The 13,768-nt window shown below is 42.1% G+C and overlaps 1 non-coding gene across 1 annotated transcript; it reads right to left on the bottom strand.

Annotated features, from left to right (window-relative positions):
- Nucleotides 1-13,368: 13,368 nt before the first annotated feature.
- On the bottom strand, nt 13,369-13,475 carry LOC118489804. The gene has a single exon (XR_004887818.1). It is a non-coding gene; the product is annotated as a small nucleolar RNA R71 (small nucleolar RNA).
- Nucleotides 13,476-13,768: the final 293 nt, after the last annotated feature.

Below are 13,768 nucleotides of genomic sequence, written 5' to 3' on the forward strand. Positions count from 1 at the left end.
TAAAAGAATAGCAGGATATTTCGATATTTTTACACTTGAACAGGTACCAAGAGAGGATAACGCCGAAGTAGACGCATTGGCAAACTTGGGATCATCAATCAGGATACCAGAAGGGACCCCAATACCGATATTACATATCCTGTATCCTGCGACGAATTCTCAGGATAAAGAAGTAGCAGGTATTCAGGTTCCTGGAACGGTATATCCTGAAGAGGATCCTAAATCCTGGACGGCCCCAATCATGAGATATCTCAAAGAAGGACACATCCCTGGAGATGAAAATCCTAAGGCATTTAGGATGAAGGTATCACGATTCACTATTATAAATAATATTTTATACAAGAAATCTCTTGCAGGACCATATTTGAGATGCTTGGAGGATCCTGAAGCCAAAGAAGTTCTTCAGGATATACATGAAGGGGATTGTGGTAACCATACTGGGGGCAGGTCATTATTTTCGAAAGTACTAAGGACAGGATATTATTGGCCAACAATGAGAAAAGACGCCGCAGAATATGCTCGAAGATGTGATGTATGTCAGAGACATAGTAACATATTGCATCAGCCCGCTGAACCGTTATATCCTATTGTTTCCCCTTGGCCATTTATGAAGTGGGGCATGGATATAGTAGGAAAGTTACCAAAAGCTCTGGGAGGAAAAGTCTTTATGCTAGCAATGACAGATTATTTCTCTAAGTGGGTTTAAGCTGAAGCATTTGTCCAAGTTAGAGACCAAGAAGTAGTATCCTTCATAAAAAGGAATATCCTGACCAGGTTTGGGGTACCAGCTGAAATCATTTGTGATAATGGGTCCAAGTTTATAAGCAAGAGGACTACTGACTTTTGCAAGAGTTGGGGAATCAAAATGATAACATCTACTCCAGTACATCCTCAAGCGAATGGACAAGCAGAATCCTCAAACAAGATAATTGTCAATAACTTAAAGAAAAGACTTGGAGCCAAAAAAGGAAGATGGGCAGAAGAATTACCCTTTGTTTTATGGGCTGATAGGACAACAGTAAAGAATGCAACAGGCCAAACCCCATTTTCCTTGGTATTTGGAGCAGAAGCAATGATTCCGACGGAGATGACGATACCCACTGCAAGATCAACCCTAAGTGATCCTGAGCAGAATCCTGAAGCTTTGAGTCAGGATTTAGACACTATAGATGAGAAGAGAGATGCGGCAAGGCTAAGAATGGCAGCATATCAACAGAGAATATCCAGGGCATATAACAAGAACATTAGGACCAGAAGATTTAAGGTTGGAGATTGGGTGTTAAGAAAGGCTTTTCAGAATACTACCAATCCTACCGATGGCAAGTTAGCTCCAAAATGGGAAGGACCATACAAAGTTGAATCAGAAGCAGGGAAAGGAGCATACAGACTCAAGAATATGGAAGGGGATATGCTACCGAGGTCTTGGAATGCTATACACCTAAAGCTCTATTTCAAGTGAGTTTAGAGTTTAATTTCTAACTCAGGATGGTATGAATTCAACCTTTTTTAAATATATTTTGTTTAATTTGTTCTTTGTAACCCAATACTGACTTAAGCATCGGAGGGGTGTTACTAACACCCACCTTAGTTTACAATTGTTTTGCAAGATATGTTTCAGGATACAGCTCCAGGATATGTACTCAGGATAACTCGGAAGATTAGAGGATTGGCCCCCTCTCTCACGGTTAAGGGATACTGATCCCTTCACAGGTTTAAAGGTATTCACCTTTCTCCCGAATTGGGTTTAAACACCCCGCCTGGAGCGCAAGTTATTCAGGGATAGTTCAAGGTGGCGGGACCAGTCCATGTAAAAGTGGCTGACAATTTCGTTACTGTTGGCTATATCCTGAATCCTAAAGGTATATGAGGATTGATCACCCTCTCTCACGAAAGGGTATTTTCGTACTCTCTAAGGTTTAAAGGTTTTCACCTTTCTAAGTCTTGGAGTTTATACACTCCCGCCTGTAGCGCATGGAACTCAGGGTTTATCCCCAGGATATCAGGGTTTATCCCCAGGATATTAAGGGTTTATCCCCAGTATACTAAGGGTTCATTTCAGGATATCAAGGGTTTTGCCCTGGGGTATTTGGAATTCATTCGAGTCAAAATATGAATACATTTGTGTTTCTGTGTCAAGCACAGGGGACATACATTACACTATTCAAAGGATGGATCCAAGTTTATAAGTATGCACTGGGGACAAACTTATAATGGAGAATTGAAATTGATTCTCTAAGAATCTCTGGTATGATCTCTCCTTTTTATTTGGACAACTAATAGGTTGTATCTTTCAGGATATCTACCGGGATACGTTTATAATATATTCTCAAAAATGTTCAAATAAAACAATTTTCACAAGTGAAATTTATATATCAACGACAACAATAATAAAGTCAAAAGAGGAGTTATATTATTAATATACCAAAAGATGTGCTCTTAGTTTCACCTAAAAACAAGGCCCATCCACTAAGGGCACTAATAGTCCATTACCATATTTACCCAACAGTTGAAGGCTTCATCTCAAACCGAGACCCATCCACCTCCAACTGTTGTATTGTTCAAAAACCATGCAGGAAATGTAAATTGTTCAGGTGTAGAAAAGTAAAGTGCAGAAAAGTAAATTGTTTAGGGGTTACAGACCAACATTCAAATTTAAAAAAGGTGGGCTCTGGCCTTGGCACGTATATCCGTCATCGCCCACCTAAATGCCCTCACACAGCGGCATCACCTCCAACCTTCTCAGGCTTCTTAGCACCAGCATCCTGCGCAGCATCCTCGCCAATATCCATCCCAGCATCTTTCTTGTCTCCAGCCTGGACCACCACCTCTGCTGACTTAGAAGACTCACCGGCTTCAGCAGGAAATGGCACAGCTTTACCTCCGAGCTCCTTTAACTTGGCCACCCAGGATTCAATTGGCCAAGATGGACAAACAAGACCCGTCTCCTTGGCCTCGTAGGCCATCTTGATGCGTGCTTGTAACAGGGAGACGATAGCGGAAGCCTTGATTCCCTCCCGGAAATTGATCAAGGCTTGATCATGATCCATTTGAACGGTGGCAAGTTTGACCTCAGCGTCTTGGGTGACCTTCTTCAGCAGGCTTTCGTAGTGCCGGGTCTTCGCTTCAGCAATGGCACCTTGGTCAGCAACGGTGCTTTCAAGCTGTTTGATCCTGGCTTCATGGAGTGCAACAGTACCACATGCATCATTGTACAAGTGGAGCAAATGCTGGAGGCCTTGCACATCAATAACAGGTATAAGTTTGAATATATATTGACCAAGATATCCTATCAGGATATCCTGTTAGGATATACATGCAGGATATATGTGCAGGATATACATGAAGGATATGCGTCAGGATATTACCTTGTTAAGGAAGGATGTCGTTGGCTCTAAGGAATCAGAGAAGCTGAGTTCGTCATAGGAGAACCCTTCTGAGCATGGAGCACTGACTTCAAGACCCTTCCTCTTTTTCGCTGTGGAAGCACGGGTCCTTGGGTTGGCCTTGGGAGCTGGGAGTGGCTTGGAGCTAGTAGCAGCAGGAGTCTCCTTCTTGACTATGGCTGGAGTTGGATAACTGTCAAGTTCATCAAGGTCTAGATAGACTGGAACTTTGCTGGAATCTTCACACAGGGAGTAAAATTCTAAACCTCTCCTAAAAATATCAAATAAAAACATATATGTACAGGATATCTTGCAGGATCCTTACCAGACATGTTTGCGCTTGAAAGAGGGCTTGGAGTTGGTGGAGATGGGTTGAAACTTCTCTCTGCCTCTGGAAGGAGTCTGATGGCGTCTATTCTTTTTTGAGAATCAGCAAGGGGAGGTGCAATTTTCCTGAAATCAGCTGCATACACAACAGAGAAAGTTGGTCAGTTCAGGATATAAAGCAGGATAAGAGGCAGGATCATCTTTAAACCCTAAATCCTACCCTTCTTCAACCATCTCATCGGATAATCCGTTCCACCAGGGATTGAATCCCTTTTTACAAAGAAATATTTGGATTGCCAACCATCCTCGTTCCCGGTGGCACGAAGTATCAATGGGTCACCGGAAGTAGAGTAAAACAGAAACCTGCATGATCCGTGACATCTAAGTTTGTAAGCTAGGGGCAGACCATGGACAGAAAGATCAGGAATGTGGTTTCTCTTGATTTGGTCAAGAACAGATAAAACACGCCAGAGCATTGGCATGGTTTGGCTGAAAGAGATTTTGGTGATATTAAAGAATTCGGTGATGAAATCCAGAAAGGGGAATTGTAGCCCTAGGGTAAAAGGGAAAGCACTAAAGCATATCCACTCGCTGGAGACCATATCCGACCGGATTTCCCGGTCAAACGGTCTAAACACGGTCCCTTCCGGGAAGATGCCGGAGGATTTCAAGGCTGACAGGTGGGCACTATCGAAGGTACATGCTTCCTTCTCCGGTTCTTGGAGAAGGTTCTGTTGGATGAATGTGGGAGCCGAGTCGCCTGAACTGGACCTTGTTTGCCTGGGCATTTGGTCGCCTGAATTGTCACCGGAGAAAGATGATAAAGATGAATATGAAAACGAGGGAGAGAATATTACCTTTTCCTTGTCGATTGTAGTTAAAAAAGAGATGAGGATGAGAAGATATAGGGCATGATGAGTAAATATAGGTCGGGTGGTTGAAAGCTGTCACATCAATAGTCTTATCTCTTAATTGCCTCGGCCACTGTGAAAAAATGTAACCGTTAGGGTATCAAACGGTAACATTTTTGGGGACAATTGTTATGGGTGAAATTATGAGCCCATATCCTGGAAAATATCTTGATATATATCTTGTTTATGTAGTATCTGTTTACATCCGGGATGCTAGTTCAGGATATTGGTAACATCCTTAATGGTATCCTCGGGATTACTAATGGATTATGTGCAGGTACGTGGGTTAGAAGCTAGCAACGTTAACAAGACTTATTCCACGGAAGACTCGGTCCAAGTCGTTCAAATGAAGACGTTGAAGCCGTATTACTCGGTCCATAACGTTCATAATGGAATATTCGGAGTAGCCCATATTTGTAGGGATTAATGTTTGTAATTCATTACTATTAATAGGTGGGTATATCAGATCAACTAGGACATCACAATCACACTCGCTACACTCTAACACTTACTCTCTAGCAATTTTCACTTTCATACAAATTCATTGTAACACTTAGCAATCTGATCTATATCCTGCTCTGTATCCTGAAGTTTAAAGCAATAAGAAGAACAAGGCAGCTGCGATTGTCAGCTCCCGAGGTTTTGTGCCGGCGATCTAGATTGATCAAGGGCTTTCCTCGTACATCTCGTGTCAACCCCTTTACTTTTTGCTCATTGTTTGATCGTAGATACAGCTCAATATCCTGGGCCGTATCCTGAACACTGTTTTTCCAAACAACATAACCAACATATTTTCAACACACTTTTCAGCACACTACCTCACTTAACTAATTTGATCACTTAATTGCTTCGGTAATTTTTGACCAAAACAATAGGCACTTGATTTTACCGACCACTTAGCCATTCTACCCGACATCTCCGGTTTCCTAAGCACATTCTTAATAGGATAATTAGTTTTAACATGAATCCTATGTGTTTCAAAATAATGTCTAAGCTTTGTTGATGCCATTACTAGAGCCAATATTAGCTTTTCTAGGTGAGAATATCTAGTTTCAGCATTTAAAAAACTTTTGCTAACATAATAAACAGGATACTGCTGACCTTCATGATCCTTTACGAGTACTGCACTTACTGCATTCCCTGATACTGCAAGATACAGGGATAATGGTTCACCATCTTCAGGCTTCATCAATAGAGGCGCGGTTGAGAGATACTGCTTCAAATCCTGTAGGGCTGCTTCATGCTTCTCGCCCCATTCAAATTTCTTATTCTTTTTCAGGATATCATAGAATTCTTTACACTTTTCCGAGGATCTTGAAATAAACCTATTCAAGGCTGCCACTCGTCCTGTTAGCCGCTGAACATCCTTCATATTCGAGGGTGACTTTATATTCAAGATAGCTTTAATCTGCTCCGGGCTCGCCTCTATCCCTCTTTTTGTCACCATGTATCCAAGAAACTTTCCTGCCCCCACTCCGAAATGGCATTTAGCAGGATTCAGCTTCATGTTGTATTGATCCAGGATATCAAACGCTCCCTTGATATCCTGGAGGTGATCCTCGGCCTTTTTGGATTTCACCACCATATCATCGATATACACTTCCATGGTGTCCCCCAGTTTGTCTTTGAACATCATGTTCACCAATCTCTGGTACGTCGCACCTGCATTTTTTAAACCAAAAGGCATAGCAGTATAACAGTAAATACCTGTTGGTGTCATGAAAGCAGTATCCTCCTGGTCCGAAGGTTCCATTTGAATCTGCTGGAATCCTGAGGATGCATCCATGAAGGTCAACATTTCATGACAGGCAGTGGCATCCACCATCGAGTCTATATGAGGCAGAGGGAATGTGTCTTTTGGACAAGCTTTGTTCAGGTCTGTGTAGTCTACACAGACTCTCCACTTCCCATTCTTCTTTTGAACCACTACCACATTTGCTAGCCATCTAGGGAATTTGACTTCTCTAATCATCCTGGACTTCAATAATCTTTCAACTTCCTCTTGGATAATTGCATTCCGTTCAGGGGCGAATTTCCTTCTCTTTTGTTGTATAGGCTTGTATGACCTGTCAATTCCAAGCTTGTGAGTAATAATGTCTTTTGATATACCTATCATATCCTCATGCTTCCATGCGAATGTAGACATCCTGCATTTCAGAAAGTTAGTTAATTGTTCTTCAATATCCTGAGGGATATTGGTCCCTACGAGCACCGAGATATCAGGATTATCCTGGTCCAGGATAACTTTCTTCACATCCTGCTCCGAATTCTCCACGATATCCTGGGCCCGCATCTTTAATTGCTATGCTGGATTTGGTTTGGCCGAGGATTTCATTGAGGATGAGTAACATTCTTTCGCTTCTTGCTGATCACTATCGATTTTGACAACTCCCCAAGGGGTAGGAATCTTAATGCATTGGTGATATGTTGATGGAACGGCCTTCATATCATGAATCCACGGTCTTCCCAGGATGATGTTATAGCAGGATAGAGAATCCATCACACAGAAACGTTGCATCTTGTTGACTCCTTCAACATATACGGGCAGCTTTATCTCTCCCACTGTGTTCCTAGCTTCTCCACTGAAACCAACGAGCACAGTAGACTTCGAAGTGATGTCCATTGGAGACACATTCATTCTCTTCAGAGTCTCCAGTTGGATTATGTTGACGGAACTGCCATTATCAACCAGTATCCTGCGTACAAAATGGTTAGCCACGTATAACGTTATTACCAGAGCATCATGGTGAGGATCCTGGACAGTATCCCTGTCATCAGCGTCAAACGTGATCATTTTGTCAGTTGTGAGGGTAGTCATTTTGACAGGTTTGTCTCCCCTCTCAGCCTTAGCTTCTTTTGCATGTCTCTTTGCCGCTGAATACGAAGTCCCACAAATATCGGATCCTCCCGAAATAAAGTTGATTATCTTGGCATCCGGGGGAGGTAAGGCCGCTCGCTCAGGATCCTTTTTAGTATCCTGTCCTTTATTCTTTTTTCTTCCCAAGAGATCTTTTAGATATCCCTTGCTCAGAAGATAGCTTATTTCCTTCCTCAAAGCAATGCAATCCTCCGTAACATGTCCGTAATCCTCATGGAAGGCACACCATTTGGATTTATCCTTCCAATCAGCTTTTTGTTGATTCTTCTGAGGCCACCTGGCTTTGTCTCCCAGACCCGTCATAGCATACATTAGTTCAGGTATATTAACAGAAAAACAATATTCAGATAATTCAGGATATTCTTCAGGATCCTCGTCTTCAACAACATTCACTCTCTTGTTATCATTTCTGCCATATGGCTTGGAGCGATATGGCTTATATGAGGATTCTGATTTCCTGTTAGTTGATTCGTATGTTGACGATGCATTCATCCTTTCTTGCATTTTCTTGTCATCCTCCAACCGAATATATCTTAGAGCCCTGTTACGAGCCTCGTCGAGATTCCTGCAGGGATTCATTACAAGATCCTGATAAAAATGGGAGTCCTTTTGTAACCCCATCTTAAAGGCTTGCACAGCTGTTGCAACATCAAGATGCGGAATATCCAAGGATTCTCGACTGAATTTGTTCACGTAATCCCTCAAGGATTCCTGAGGTCCTTGAGTTATCCTGTAAAGATCACTGGTTAGTTTTTCAAAACTCCGACTGCAAGAAAATTGACTATTAAATAAATTCACTAAGTGGGCAAAGGATGTAATCGAATGCGGAGGAACATTTAACAGCCATTTTAAGGCTGATCCTGTTAAGGTAGAACCGAAACCCTTGCACAGGCAAGCTTCCTTGAGATCCGGAGGGATAGGGTTGATCTCCATCCTTTCCCTATACTGGGCAATATGCTCTTCAGGACCCGTGGTTCCATCGTAAAGCTTCATGTTCGGAGTCTGAAATCTTTTTGGGATTTCAGCATCACATATAGGATGTACGAACCGAGATATCCTGTGGCTATCCTGGGATACTTCAGGAATTGGCTGCACTACCCCAGGTACACTGGATATCATATCCTTTAATTTCTGAAGCTCCCGGGATAATTCTGACGTTACAGTTGTATCCTGCAAAGATCCAACACTGTTAGTGGCAATAGCATTATTATTATTAGATACGTTACCAGTCGGAGGATTCTGCCCATATCCCGAAACATATCCTGAGCTCCTCACGGTTGACATCCTAACCGAGGAGGGTATCTCAGGAGTAGGATTCTGAGGGAGGCTGGGCACAATATTCCCCCTATTATCCTCAGTATACACGGTTGAACTAAAGTTCAAAGCTCTGGGCTGTAATGGAGTGACGATATTCTCAGCAGGTCTGCCCGAGCCGGACTTCAGGAGTTGTATCTCCCTTAACAACATCTGGTTTGTTTCCTGTTGCTGCCTCATTTGTTCCTGCACACTCCCAAATAAGGTTAGAATTTCATCATTAGAAGCCAAAATCGGAGCGGATCCCTGAACAGTCCGGGTAGGGATAATGTCCTGAGGTTGCGAAGAAGATTGGATCCTTGGAGGAGGTGGTGGAAGCACTGGACCAGTAGTAGCAGAAGTCATAGCAGACACAGTAGAGGAACTCATGTTTGATCTTGAGGCCATTATGGATAATGTGGCAAAAAGTTTTGAAAACAGAAAACTGATTAGCGATTTGATAAAGATTTTTAGTAAAGAGAGCACCACTTGCCCCACGGTGGGCGCCAAATTGTTTTGGTCAAAAATTACCTAAGCAATTTAGTGATCAAATTAGTTAAGTGAGGTAGTGTGCTAGAAAGTGTTGTTGAAAATGTGCTTGTTAAGTTGTTTATAAAATCAGTATTCGGGATACGGCTCAGGATATCGAGCTGTATCGATGATCAAACAACGAGCAGAAAGTAAAGTAAATGACACGAGATGTACGAGGAAAGCCCTTGATCAATCTAGATCGCCGGCATAAAACCTCGGGAGCTGACAATCGCAGCTGCCTTGTTCTTCTATTGCTTCAAATATCAGGATACAGTGCAGGATGTGGTGCGGATTAACTAAGTGTTACAATATGATTTGGATACAAGTGTGGTGATTGCTGTGAACTAGAGAGTAAGAGCGTACGGAAGTGTTGGTGAAAGAGTGTGTGCCTTAAACTGATCCGCCACATCTATTTATAGTAAAGATAAACCAACAAACTATCCTAAATTTGCGGGATTCACCGGATATTCCTTCATTGAACGTTGTAGACCTGGTCTTTCGGGCTCAACGTCTCTTCTTCAACAAATTCGTCCGAGTCTTGAGGAGAAGAAGTCCTTTCGACCGTTAGTAAGCCTTAACCTCCAACCTGCACGTGGTTAATTAATAAATCTCAGGATATTACCCAAGATGTCAGCAATATCCTCTTCCAGCATCCTGGTCACAAGTGAACAAACAAAGGCAGGATATTGGTCAGGATATGTATGCTTAGAAAATGACCCATAACACCACCCTATTATCCTTAATAGTTTATAACTGGGATAAAATATAATAAAAATTTAAATAAATCAAATTAACCAATATGGGTTAAAATTTCCATGGTTAATGAATTGCCATAAATGACAATTCCATAATAGACTTCTGAATAAATCATTGGCAATATTATGTAGCAATCAAGCTACATGGCTGGGTCAGATGAGGTTAACAGCCACCCGAGGGAGAATAATGATACTACCAGAGTTAATATAGCTGGAGCAGAACTGCAGGCATTAATAGATAATGTCGTTACTCGAGCTCTTCACAGACAGTATAATGAATTAAGTGGTACACGCACCAAGACCCAGTCTGTACCTCATACAAAACCACCTTCCCAAACGCATGTATCTGATGTACTGAAAAGTACATATGTTTATAGTGTATATTTTGGTCAGTTTTCAGTCGTTTAGAGTCTAGTTTAGGTTAGAATTTCGATACTGCTGACGTTAAGCTTTGATTTCAGGTCCCGTAGCTTAAAGTGATGAAAAACGAGTAAATCCGAGCAGTTTGGAAGAAAACCGGGATTCGTACGCGCGTCGGAGAAGCTAGAAGTCAAAGTTGAATAAAAAAATAATAAAAATCAAACAGGGAGGCGCCGCGTGACGCGACCCCCCACCCTAGGCGTCACGCGAGGGTTGGAATTCCAAAAAAAGTGATTTCAAGATTAGGGTTTTGAAGATTGATTTCCAAGAAACTTAACACAATTCTAATTACGAATTGATGTGTGTAAAATACAACATATAAATTACATCAAATGAGGCATAAAACTAACCCTTTTTAAGTACTAATGTTGGAAAAAGAGTGTTTTTGTCTTCCTTTTGTATTTTCAGGATTAAATGAGCTCAAATTCACAAAAGAAGCAAAAAGACAGCTAATTCTAACATAAATACAAGAAAAGGAACAAAAGTAGACTGCCCGAACCCTCAACGACATCCTCCCAAGCAAAAAAGAGAAAACAGAAGCCTGAACACGCCCCGTGCTCAGCCAGCACGGGGCCGTGCCCAAGAAGCAGCAGAAAAGACAAACCTGTAGAAGCTTCTATTGCCCACCACGGGGCCGTGTCCAGTGAGCACGGGGGCGTGGCGAAAGTACAACAGGCGCATTAATTGTAACTGCGCATTACAATTAATGAAGAGAGAGAGTGTCAGACGGGCACGGGGGCGTGTCCAGCGGACACGGGGCCGTGCCCAGCCTTCTGTTCAGCCTATAAATAGGAGTGCTTGGTTTCATTCCAACTCATCCCTTGGCACACCACCTCTCTCACACTTCATCCACCACCCACCACCATCATCCACCACCATCATCCATTGTCCATCGTAGAGTGTGTGAGTCGTCTCGGGATCCAAGATTGATCGTAAGAGTTCTTGACAATCAAGGCCATGTTTGCCTAAGTCTCTTACATCACTTGGTGAAGACAAGTGTTTAGTATAATACTTTTTATTTTTAATCTTTTGCACTTTTTATTTGGTTTTGTATTAATGATTTTAATAACTAGTTGCTTATGTTGAAGGTGATCTTTCCTTATCGTTTGTCCGTGGTGTCTTGGCATTATTTTACTGTCTATATAAAATAAAAGATTTTCACCATTCATATCTCCACGGTCTATATGGAGGTATGTTGGCTACCTGGTCGGGGGTTAAGGGAACGGTTTGGTAAGGGTCTTGCCCTTGTTCAGCGTTTAGAGGTCCAGCAAGGGACCTGGGTCAAATTTAGTAGGATCTCCTTCAATGCCCATAGGTATTGGATGGCGGGGATCCAAACTCTTTGACCCCCTCATAATTTAACTACTATTAATACTATAACCCGGCTATTTAGGACTGTATCCCTGCTGACTCAGACTACTTAGCCGAGGGTAACGTCACCGCCAAAAGCGGGGCCTACCACAATTTGCATTAATAACTTAATTCATTATCTTCCAATAATCCAACCCTTTAGGATTGTATCCTTGCTGACTCAAACTACTGGGTTGAGGGTAACGTCACCTTCAAAAGAGGGGCCTACTACAATAATTAAGATAATCTCTTAAACAAGTGCAAAAGTGCGAAAATAATCAAAGGTTATACTAATACACGAGTCGGATCCAAGTGATTCATCTTGTCTATCTGTTTTTATTTTATTTTTATTTTTTCAACATTTAGTTAGTTTTTATTTTCTTAGTTTAAAAACCTTTTCTAACTTTTTGATTTGATTAGACGTTGAGGATAAACCGGTACTAAAAGCTCTTGTGTCCTTGGACGACCTCGGTATCTTACCAACACTATACTACGTCCACGATGGGTGCACTTGCCCATATGTGTGTTTAGTGTTAGTAAATATCGTGTTTTATAAATTTAAAACTTGGCTAAAAGTGTAAAAGGGCTTAAAATATATATAAAAAATATAACACACTTCACGCACATCAAGTTTTTGGCGCCGTTGCCGGGGACAAAAAGGATTTTAAGAAAGTTAGGAATCAACGGCCTAATCATATTTTTATTTTTTGTTAAATTTTTAGGATTTTTCGTAATTTTTCAGCTTCTGCAGAGCTCAGCACGAGCCGTGCCTGGTCGGACACAGGCCGTGCCCAGCATCGTTACTGGCAGTTTTTAGTTTTCCAAGTTACAGAAGGCTGACCACGGGGCCGTGTCGGTGCAACACGGGGCCGTGTCCAACTTCCAGTAACTGGGATCTGGAAAACAATCACTGTAACTCCGACCGGGGCCGTGTTCGCTGAACACGGGGCCGTGGTGAACCTTCTGACCAGCCTTCTTTTCTGTTTTTATTGCAGGACTTGGAACCAGACGCCAATCCTACATAGTGTATGAGCTCCAGTTCTAATAAGGACATAAAAGAACCTCTAGAAGAACCCGAACGCTTTCTCAGAAAAAGATTAAAAGCTAAAAACCAAGAGAAAGTTTCGGGTGATCCACCTCCAATGGCGGACCAACGTACCCTCATGGATTATCTACGACCCACCGTAGGTAACCTAGGCGCCGCTATCAATGCTCCGAATGTTGAAGCTAATAACTTCGAACTTCGGCCGCATTTGATACAAATGCTCCAAAACTCCGCAACCTTCCATGGGCTTGCGGACGAGGATCCCCATCTACATATTACTAATTTCTTAGAAATATGTGATACCTTTCGGATCAACGGAGCATCAAATGACGCCATCCGCCTCCGAATGTTTCCTTTCTCACTAAAAGACCGAGCAAAAGCTTGACTCAACGCCCTCCCAGCTGGATCGGTAAACACCTGGGATGAACTAGCCCAAAAATTTCTATATAAGTATTTCCCTCCCGCTAAAACGGCTAAATTAATGACTGAAATTAATACATATTCACAAGAGGATGGGGAATCCTTATATGAAACTTGGGAAAGGTTCAAGGAACTATTACGTAAGTGTCCACATCATGGCCTTGCGATATGGCAACAAGTATCCACTTTCTATAATGGACTGTTGCCACACACAAGGCAGACACTTGATTCTAGCTCCGGGGGACTTTTAGGTAATCGACGCCCGCATGAAATATATAACCAAATTGAGGAAATTGCTCAAACCAATTTTCAATGGCACACCCCCCGAGGCAATAAATCTATTGCCCCGGGCGCCCATAAGGTCAATGAAAACACTTCTTTACAAGCCCAAATCGAGGCCCTTTCTTCAAATATAAAAAAATTAGAAATGACAAAAACAGTCTCGGTTATGGCTT

Source organism: Helianthus annuus, chromosome 2 (assembly GCF_002127325.2).
Source record: "Helianthus annuus cultivar XRQ/B chromosome 2, HanXRQr2.0-SUNRISE, whole genome shotgun sequence".
NCBI lineage: Eukaryota > Viridiplantae > Streptophyta > Magnoliopsida > Asterales > Asteraceae > Helianthus > Helianthus annuus.